Here is a 7,546-nt window from a genome sequence, read left to right as displayed (position 1 = left end):
GAGAGAAAAGTCTGAAAAAGTTTATGTCTGTCTGAGAAACATCTATAAAGTGTGTAGTCAGGAGTTTTAAAGTTTTACATTTCTACTTTGAAGATTTCACCCATTGTGGGTTATTTTTCAAATTAAAGCTTTACTTAGAAAGCACTTTTAATGCAGCAGCAACACAAAGTGCTTTACAGGTTTAAAGCATTAAATAAAATTTTAAAACAATATGCCATCAGCCCTCCCGATCTTGCAACCAACAAAATGAGACATAAAATGACTCATCAGTAAAATTTAAAGTGTAAATAGGAATGGAAAGTGACGTGAAACGTAAACCTGGATTGATACTGATGTAATTAGCTAATATTTTGAGAAACTGGACAGTTCCTCAAAATATGGCAATGTTTTTGTCACAAGAACAGACAGAAGGCTGATTCCAATTGCAGCAGGTTTATTGGCTCAGCTAAAAGTCCACAAAGCTAAATCAGGATCAGGCAGGCAGCGGTCAATAACAGGCATGAGAGCTTCAATGGAGAGACAAGGGTAGACAAAATCCAGGCGAAGTCAGGGCAGACTGCAGGCAGACAAACAGAGTCAGAACAGGGTCATGAGATCAGGTCCAACTGCAACACTCAGTAAGGGAGGCATAGTGGCACAAACGATACTTCACAATGAATGAAATTTAGTGCCGTGCTTAAGTATGCTGTGGTTGACTGAGTGAATGAGAGTCAGGTGTGTGGCATCCAGGAAGTGAGCGCTGGGGTTGCTGGGAGATGAAGTGCCTTAGGTACTCTGGGGACTTCTCCTGCCGGTGACCAGAGGGGGAGACAGAGCTTTGACTTCTGACAGTTTTTTAGATGATAAAATCCTGTTTTTTTTATATTAATTTGTGGGATGAAATTCAGTTAAGAGTCAAAAATAACAACCAGGCTTTTCACACACTTCTCAGAGTGTGAAATATTTCATTCCAACTTTTTTTTAGTTTAGATACAACAATCTCTCTCTTGTATTCAGAATAAATCCCTAAAACCTCTCATTTGTTCTTGTTGAGCTCTAAGAAGTTCTCTGCCTTCCATGAATTTATGTAAAATTACAGTTTAAAAGTATGTTGACACTTTGTCATCAGGAAACTCAGATTAAGAAGTCGTACGCCTAAAATTGATCTTTGGGGTACCCGACAATTGATTTCATGAATCCATACTAACGATAATAAATACCCCTCTAGAAATGGGTTATGTGCCACAGTCTTTTAAATATGCAGTTGTTAAACCTCTTCTGAAAAAGCCCAGTTTGGATCCTAGCATGTTGGCCAACTATAGACCAATATCAAACCTCCCCTTTATTTCTAAAATCCTAGAAAGAGTTGTAGTTAAGCAGCTTTACTGCCACCTACAGGACAACAGCCACTTTGACGACTTTCAGTCGGGGTTTAGACCTCACCACAGTACGGAAACTGCACTAGTTAGAGTCTCTAATGATTTGTTATTGGCCTAAGAAAAGGGGCTACTTTCTATTCTGGTCCTTTTAGACTTCAGTGCAGCCTTTGACACTATCGACCACAGTATTTTACTCCATAGATTAGAGCAGGACATAGGGATCAGAGGATCTGCTCTCCAGTGGTTTGAATCCTATTTATCCGATAGATACCAGTTTGTTAATGTAAATGGACATTCCTCTCACTGCACTCGAGTCCCACAGGGCTCCGTTTTAGGACCCATCCTGTTTATGATCTACATCAGGGGTCGGGAACCTATGGCTCGCGAGCCATATATGGCTCTTTTGATGGTCACATGTGGCTCGCAGACAAATCTTTAATTATAGTTTTTTTTTTTTCATTAGACCAGTCCTTCTCGGGCGCGATGCGATGTCAGAGGCGCGCAGTAGTAGCAGTGCTTAGAGAGAGAAATCTGCGCCAGCGCTATCAGTTACTATTATCTATTATTTCACAGAGTTTGTACCAGCTGGAAACCTGTGAATTGACGTGCCTAAAACTGCGCGCTCCCGTCTCTGAGAAAGAGCGCGCAGATGCGGGGACGGGATGTGTGAGGGAGAAAGCAGAGGGTGGGGGTGAGGGGTTGTGGGGACCGGCAGCAGGTGAATCGCGCAGGGATTGTAAAAACGTAAAACCCTCTTCCCATCACTCACTGCAGCGTGTGAGTGTGTGTTTGGCTCCCCGTCTGCATGTGAGCAGTCTTTGTCACATCTACAGAACATTCAGACCTACGATGACGTTTAAAGTCTCAACGCCTGAACGAAGCAGAAACTCACCACGTATCAACCAGACTAGACCATCAGCAAAACTACCACGAGAAATACTCATCATTTATTAGCAACAGAATAACAATGTTATTAAAAAGAATCCACAGACTTATTTTACTTTAAAAATGTTAAAATTAAATCAAATGCACACATTCATTTGTATATTTAGTTTTAAACAAATTGTCGCGGACTGACTTGGATGGCTGTTGGGCCGCGTTAAAAGTTCTGGAGTTCATTGAACGCGTCAAGCAGAGATCTGATTGGCCCTCAGTTCTGTCGTTCAGCCTGTTGTTAGGTAGTTTGGACCAATGGGGTTCAGCTATGGGCCGAATAAGGGAAATGGGAGGGCTGCAGCGGGAGCAGGGGAATATAAAGTTGGGAGAAGCGCTCTCGTGTCGGCGGGAGAGATTCAGGAGTTGCTGAATTAATTGAAGGGCGTTTGTTGCGGTCTGCAGTAATCGGAATAAAGAACTTTAAAAGAGGTTAAGTCTCCGTGCCTCAGTGTGGGGAAAGGACACTACATTATTGTATGGCTCTTTCGAAATTAAATTTCAAAATATGTGGCATTTATGGCTCTCTTGGCCAAAAAGGTTCCCGACCCCTGATCTACATGCTGCCCTTAGGAAACATAATCAGGAAACACAGCATTAATTTTCACTGTTATGCAGATGATACTCAGTTGTATTTATCCATGAAACCTGACCAGAATGACAATATAGAGAAACTGAACGCCTGCATCAGAAACATCAAGACCTGGATGACAATTAATTACCTCCTCCAGAACCCAGAAAAAACTGAGGTCATTATACTAGGTCCTAAAAACCTCAGAGATGCTCTGTCTGATCGAATAGTCTCACTGTAAACCCGAATAAGTTCAGTGAACTCAAAATTTTTGAGGAAACAGATTACATAATCATTTTTAAGTTGACTTACTTAAAAAGTATAAGTTATTTGAACTTAAAATCTTTGAGTTGAATAAAATAAAACAATTTAACTAAAATTAAACTATAACTTTTTATTTAACTAACTTAAAGATTCTTACTTTACTGAACTAGAATATTTTGTTTTTATTGAACCTTAATACATTAGTTAATTAACAAAAAAACTTTAATATATCTCAACTCAAAATTAATCATTTGAAGTTTAAACTAGTCTTATTTATCCTTCTTAGTCAGGGCCATTCTTACAAAAGAAAAACTGAGGCAGGATTGTAATTGCAAGTTTATTTTTAAACCACCTTACACAAGTACATTTGAACAACTTGTTGTACTAGAAAATGTAAAACACTGTACAATTTGTGTTAAGAAAAAGTGCACAAGCCATAAATAAAAAAAATCAGTCTTCAAGAAAAGCAAAAAATGAGCACTAATAATTTTTCCACCATTTCCTTATACAACTTTATAAAAAAGAGCATTCTTACATTTCAAGAAAAGCAAAAATTATGTATCAGCCTTTTTTTTTTTACACTTTTCCCACATAAAACTGTCTTTTCTTAGGCTGCCCTTTCCCTACAAACATTAGCGCTCAAAAAAATACCCATTTAGGAATGTCGCCTACCACAAGCTCATCTTCCACCACAACTGCTGTACTGAGCGGACAGAAATGCACTGAACTTGTATTGTTGTTGCTGACGGTCAGAATGCCAACAGAGGAGCTGCTGATGTCTGCCTCTGGTGACTCTTTAATCTGCAAATGAAAAAAAAACAGTGTAGTATTAAAGAGAGAGAATTGATCGTTTGAGGGAAGAAAAATTTATGCAAAAACTACAACCTGAAATTGACATTTTAAGAGAAGGTCAGAAATTACACATCAGGAAAATTTTTAAAGTTGATTTAAATTAATGATTTCAAGCATTGTATTCAAAGCAATAAATAATTTAAACATATTTATCAAACTCATTACAGAAATGATGAAATGCATTGATTAAAAAGACAGAAAATAAAACAAAAACGTCACTTAAATCACATTTGCTTAATTCAATACAGCTTGATTTATTGCTTGAAAAGGATCTGGAAGAACAGAGCTTATATAATACAAAATCAAATGAAATCAAAATAAGACTACTTGTAAGAGTCCTCATCATTCCATAAGGCACTGTACACAAAAAAATAAACAAAAGCTTTTGTAACATGACAATCTGAAAACAGGATCACATTTATTCACCCCTCCCTCCACCTAACCAGTTTCACCAACATAACTCTCAGCTTGTGCTGGATGGTCAGCACTTTTCAGGACACGTCCAGGAATTCCATCCGACCCAGCATGCTTACCTAGTATTCACCCTCTGGAACTCTTTCCTGATGTCATGCTCTCACAGTTAGCACTCGTTACTCTCCACCAGGTTGTGTCTCTGTTATGGGGCAGTTTTTCAACTACAGCTCAGAACATCTCCATAAAAATGACACAACCTGCTGGAAAGAATGCCACCTTCTTGCCAATGCAACTTAAGAGCAAAGATTCAGTTCAATTTTATTTATATAGTCCAATGTCACAACAGAAGTCGTCTCCATGGGCTTCATACCGGCAATTGTACAAGAACATGAAATCATAATAAATTAGGTATTGGCTAAACTAAACTAAACAGACTAGACTAAACTGGGCATCCCTGCCATTAGACCCTCTTACACAGTTAGTAAAAACTCTACTTTATAAAAAAAAAAAAAAAAAAAAATACTCCTCCCCCAGGACGGACAGGCGATGTACCAGAACTCTTTGAGAATAATTACATTGAAGAATTACACTGTCACTGGGACTATTTAGTGAATAAAACATTATCCATCATAAAGTACTTACATTCCAAACTTTGAAGAACTGTGGGTTCTCCTCACGTTTGTAAATGGGAAGCCAGTACAGGCCAGGAATACCTTTGACATCAGCAGTCTGCTCTTGCTGCACAGAGACAAATACAAATTAATATGGCAAACATATTTCAAATGACTGCACCCTTTGGTCTGGCTCAGATCAGTTGATCTAGTCTTTTTAATTATCTTAAAATTGTACAGTTATTTCAAAAAATACACAAAACATAAGGTGACATTACATTCATATTTACAAATGCATTGGGATCAACGTTGATGATTCTTTCTCCAGTGAAGTAAACATTTACAGTCATTCACTTTATTAGAAACGCTCAGTGATTAATATGAACCGAGCCAAGTCAGCTCCGTCTTTTAGCTATACTAATACATAATGTTGATCATGCCATGCAGTTACACCTCACCTGTTTATCATAGAGGTGCAGAATGTCGCATAGAGCCTTCCGGTTCGTGCTGCCTTCTGTCTCAAAAAGATCAGCATCCTCTGCGTCTGTCTGTCCAGGTCAAAATAAAACTGTTTTCGCAGGTTGACATTTGTGATGCAATGAAACTCAGCTCACATCTACAAAAAAAAAATTAAAAATGTTAAACACATTTTAAAGCTTTTTCAAGCTACTGGTAGCTTGGAAAAACCACTGCATTTTACAATAGCCTCAATACTCTGTCCACAATATGTAATCTAGGGTGCATATTAATATTTTTTTAATATTTGTGCATTAGCTAGAATGACATATTTCAGAGCATGTTTTAGGAAGAGACAAAACAGTTATGTTAAAATATTTGACATTGTGAAACACAAATCACAACCAAACCAGTGGCCAAAATACCGTTTTTTGAGTCTTAAGCAAACTATATGATGCATTTAGTACTTTAACTCGAGCCAAATTCAGGACAAAGTTATAACTGCTACATAACATTAAGGTGGCTTGGACATTTTTACTTATTTATAATTAATTTAATTTGTCAATAAGGTCAAATGTTCTCCAGGAGGATTCATTGGACGGGGAGCTGCTCGTGTCTTAAATATTGCAGCCATGTTTTTACAATCAAAACTTCCCTTCGCTCTTATTTTTCAAACGCACCGCCGGTTCACTAAAAGAAGATACGAGAACATGTTTAGCGTAAGGCAGCTAGCTTAGCCCACATTTGCATTTATTAGGTTACTACGTGAAATACAGGTTACACAAAAACATAACGATTACCAAATCACAGAGCCTGTGGTAAAAAGTAGTAGAAAAAAAAGGCAATTCCCACTGACTCGTATATCATATGTGGCTGTGGCAGCCGCTCTGCCAGAGCTAGCGGTTAGCTAGTGGTAACGGTTAGCTAGTAGTAAATTTAAAATGTGCACCAACCAACCCGGTAAACGTAAAACTTGAAACTTTGCCCCAACAACTTCTTTTAACCACAAGCAATAATTCTCTGATGACATGATACTGCAAAACATACACAATTGTTTCAGAACAATATTAGAACATAACAAACTCGTGGAGCACGTCATGAATACAAAGGATATACTAGAAGGAACATCAAAAGAAGCAACAAATATATGATACAGAGGCGAAAGTCATAAAATATAATAAAAAATAAAATAATACGACTTACCTAGACGTATGTGCGTTATCAACTTGGGCCAGCTGACACTCGCATCAGACCTCCGCCATCTTGAAGACTTCTGTGGCTGAGTTCACGTTCATGGGCGTACGTTATGACGTCATCACGTCTCATTACTCATAAGTTTTGACTCCAAGGTTTCATTTACTCAAAATGTTTTAGTCCAATAAAGATATAACTGTGGCAAAAGTTGAATCGGCTTTTAGGTTTTAAGCTGACTCAACTTGTTTGTTACTTTTGAGTTCAGTGATTATAAAACTTTTGAGCTCATTGGACTAATCGGGTTTACAGTGCTCCCTGGATGGCATAGGTTTAGCCCCCAATTCCACAGTTAGAAACCTTGGAGTTTTATTTGACCAGGATTTATCATTTAAGGCTCACATATCTCAGGCGTGTAAAACTGCATTTTTTCATCTGTGCAATGTAGCTAAGATCAGAAATATACTTTCTAAGAGTGATGCTGAAAAACTCGTCCATGCGTTTGTTACGTCTAGGCTGGATTACTGTAACTCTTTGAGTAACTCTTTGTTAGCAGCGTGTCCTCAAAGTTCCCTAACCCATGTGCTATGCTATGGGGTCAAGATGACCATTGATATGTTATCTCTTCCATGACAAAGGTGGATAAAGGTGAAGCGGATTTCATATAATCCATGGACACCAGTGAAGATCACAAATCATTGAAAAAAAAAGTCCAGCACTCTGTCTAGTGGGTCTAGATGACCTAACTCCCAATGTTAAAGTGCCTAGGATAGCACAAGGGTTAAGAAGTCTCCAGCTTGTTCAGAACGCAGCAGCTAGATTGTTAGCAGGAACTAGCAGAAGAGATCACATCACTCCTGTGTTAGTTTCACTTCACTGGCCCCCAGTTGATTCTA

General features: G+C 38.2%; 1 long non-coding RNA gene across 1 annotated transcript; it reads right to left on the bottom strand.

Moving 5' to 3' along the window:
* Positions 1 to 3,452: 3,452 nt before the first annotated feature.
* Positions 3,453 to 6,978, bottom strand: LOC105353833. The gene is made up of 4 exons (XR_002874573.1): positions 6,663 to 6,978; positions 5,462 to 5,619; positions 5,035 to 5,130; positions 3,453 to 3,927 (listed from the first exon to the last, which is right to left on the bottom strand). It is a non-coding gene; the product is annotated as an uncharacterized LOC105353833 (long non-coding RNA).
* Between the last annotated feature and the right edge of the window lie 568 nt (positions 6,979 to 7,546).

The sequence above is a fragment of the Oryzias latipes genome, chromosome 14 (assembly GCF_002234675.1).
Source record: "Oryzias latipes chromosome 14, ASM223467v1".
NCBI classification, from domain to species: domain Eukaryota; kingdom Metazoa; phylum Chordata; class Actinopteri; order Beloniformes; family Adrianichthyidae; genus Oryzias; species Oryzias latipes.
The sequence above is the reverse complement of the archived record's forward strand: the minus strand, read 5'-3'. Positions and strand labels throughout refer to the sequence as shown.